Source organism: Adiantum capillus-veneris, chromosome 24 (assembly GCF_014529385.1).
Source record: "Adiantum capillus-veneris isolate H3 chromosome 24, ASM1452938v2, whole genome shotgun sequence".
Classification (NCBI taxonomy): Eukaryota; Viridiplantae; Streptophyta; class Polypodiopsida; order Polypodiales; family Pteridaceae; genus Adiantum; species Adiantum capillus-veneris.
Genome location: NC_140954.1, coordinates 119,463,623 through 119,467,080, shown reverse-complemented (window position 1 = coordinate 119,467,080; position 3,458 = coordinate 119,463,623).

Sequence of the window (3,458 nt, the reverse complement as noted above, 5' to 3'; positions counted from 1 at the left end):
TGCAGGTTCTCAAGAGTTCTTTGCAACAAAATCGTAGCATAGCATCGTCAGCCCCCTCCCAATACAAAAACACAAGTCGGAGAGACTAACACAGCCACAAGTTGCCTTCTTGCAAACTGAAAATCTGCAGTAAAATCAGCCCTTCATGCGCTGCCAAACCTACGTCAAAATGCAGCCAAAGGTATGGTGACACTCTCACAAAGTGATGACGTGGCGGACAGTAGAAACCCTAAAATTCCTGCAAACCCTAATTTCTGGAAATCGCGGAGGCTATTTTTATTATTTAAAAAATTGGGAAAATGATGAGCGACGCGAATTTTGCTTTCTTTTTATAAAAAAAAGAGAAAAAGACTCTCTAAGAGAGAGAGAGAACTTATGCTTTTTATTTTAAAAGCTTTTGGGGCTCTGCTTTTGGGCATCCCTTGTAACCTTTAAATTAGTGGTGAGGGCCTCACTTCTCAGAGCATCTGGACGCAGAGTCTGAGAGTGAAACCCTAACCGCTCTCTTGTACTTTGATGATTGATTAATACAAAAAGAAATAGCGAAAGGGGCGCCAGTCTTTGGGGCCAATATCTCTAGGCACGGAACTCCGTCGGGCCAGTGCAAATCTATTGTGATCTGTGAATTGTTTTGAAGTGGTTATTTGGTGCTGTCGCGGTTGATTCTTGACTTGGAGTGTCCAAGTCTGTTACAGTGGTATCAGAGCACGGCCGATTTCTCTTCCACGGGAAATCCGATCCCCGAAATTTTTTTCCGCGGCACCTATGGCTTCAGGCAATGATCAATCGACTCCCTCTGCATCTGAAGATGCAGGCTGGGATCACAACGAAGATTCTGGCAGAGAGTATGGCCTGCCCTGCCTCGGCCTACTCAAGCGGAGCAAAGAGAGATGACGCGTCGTCAATTGATCGGCGATGCAACGAAGATGATGCTCAGTTTTGCCAAGGACCCGAAGATGGCAAAATATATGAACCAGACCTCTTTGAAAGAGGTACAGATGGAGTCGCAGAGAACCACAACACCACTCCTGAAACCCGCTCTCAAGAAACCTTCTGCCTCCAAGAAATATACGAAGAAGGAACTGGAGAACGTGGTTGATGCATGGATTGCTCAGCTTTTCGACGTGCAAAAGAAAGCCAAAAAGCACGGCAAAAAGCAGAAGAAAGGCTCCGACTTTCCACGTTATTTGGGTCGTCAGTCGACTTTTGACAAGGCAAAGAAGGCTACATCTCCCCCAGTGACTGACAGTTCTACTGAGGACTCGTCTACAGACAGCTCAGATTCTGATGATGGAAACTTTTATGCGAACAAGAAGAATTTTTACAAAGCTAACCAGTATGACTTTCTCGAAGATACAAGCAACAAAAGTCCGAGAGTTTAAGGAAGGTGGCCACTCGATCAAGTTTGATACCTTTTCAGGATACTCAGATGCTTCGAAGGCTTTGTCTTTTATACAGCAGTTTGACATCGCTTTCGCGAGAGGACGCTAGTCAGAGCACTCCAAGATTCGGAGAGCTACCTCTTACCTTAAGGGGAATGCTCGTACTTGGTGGTCCACGCTTCTTTTAACAAGAGTGCGCCAGTTAAATGGCTGAAATTTAAGAAGCTTTTTATTTCTTCTTGGTTTATTTCTTGTTTTGATTTTCCGATTACATAGCACGTCTGAGAGGATTGTCTTCGACAGAGACCCCAGATTTATGAGTTTGTTTTGGAAGGCAATTTGGGAGAACATTGGCACGCGGTTGCAGTTCTCGTCATCGTTCCACTTGCAGACTGACGGGCAATCTGAGATTGCCAATTCAGTGGTTTTAGATTTATTAAAGTCTTGTATCTGGGATCAGAAGACTCAATGGGAAAAGAACTAACCTTTGGTGGAATTTGCCTACATTACACGATACACTCTTCGACGGGGAAGACGCCATGTGAGATTGTTGAAAGTGCTACGAAGGTTCCATTCTTCCCGAGCACGGAAGATTAGATTTTTAAAGCGGATGAATATTCGCGAGATTTGGAGCTATTGCCAAGGTTCGCGAGACTTTGTAAGAGTCTCAAGAACGACAGAAAAAGGCAGTGGATCGCCATCGTCGCGACTTGAAATTGAAGGAGGATGATTGGGTGCTCTTACGTTTTGAGAAGGCACGCCTACGAAAGAAAAAGGGAAAGGAGAGGCTTTTTCCAAAGCTTAGTATGCGATACTACGGACCTTTCCAGATCACCGACAAGATAAATGATGTCTCCTTCCGATTGAAACTGCCAGATACTTGGAGGATTCACAATGCATTGCATGTGAGTCTCTTGAAACCTGTTAAGGGTGATGTGCCTGATGATGGGGAGCCTGATGAGCAACCCGAAGTGGAACAAAAGGAGGAGATCCTTGTTCCTTAACAGATTTTGGCACATAACGATACGAAGAAAGGTAAAGCCCGAAGGCGGTTCTTGGTTAAGAACTTTCCCGCATCAAACCAAGAACTTTCCTGCATTTGATGCGAAGTGGATGGAGGAGGAGGACCTAGCAGATACTCGGATTGTGAAACTTTACCTCGATGTTTTGGTTTAGCATAGTCTACTCCAAACAGAACCCAGAATTCAGCTTGGCCGGAGATCTGGTGCAGTGGGATGCACAAGAGGAGCGTCACTCCATTCTCTTGTCAACAGATGCCTTGATTTTGATACTGAAGTCATTGATGTCTCTTTGAGCTTCAGGGATACAGAGAGCTAACAGTATTCTGTTGGATGACTTTATGAAATGGAATTCTTGATAATGATACTGATTTGTTCTTGACTTCTTGTGAGTGCAGGAACTGATAGCCGAAATGCTGCAGCATTTTGGTCTGATTGATCTCGAATAGACATGGTTGCAATAGGGGTTAGTCAATCGGACATCGATGAGGTCCCGATTGGACCTAGATGTGATTGCTAGCTACATTGCCGATAAATCATGGTCTAAGATCCGAATGAATGTTGAATGCCATGTGATGTCCTGTGATGTCCTGTGATGTGACTGTCGATTGCGTACATGTGCTAGATGTGTGTTCCTGGTACGTAGGTACTAACAGTCAGTGCCTGCTAAGACGGTTTATGGCTTTTGTCGGTTTTGCAAGCGTAATCACGGTCGATTACAATGCTTTCAAGAGGGGGGTATGTCACAAAGTGATGACGTGGCGAACAGTAGAAACCCTAATTTCTGCCAGAAACCCTAAAATTCTTGCAAACCCTAATTTCCAGAAATCGCGGAGGCTATAAAAATATAAAAAAATTTGGGAAAATAATGAGCGACGCGAATTTTGCCTTTTTTTCTTTAAAAAAAAGAGAAAAAGACTCTCTAAGAGAGAGAGAGAGAGAACTTATGCTTTTTATTTTAAAATTTTTTGGGGCTCTACTTTTGGGCATCCCTTGTAACCTTTAAATTAGTGGTGAGGGCGTCACTTCTCAGAGCATCTGGACGCAGAGTCTTAGA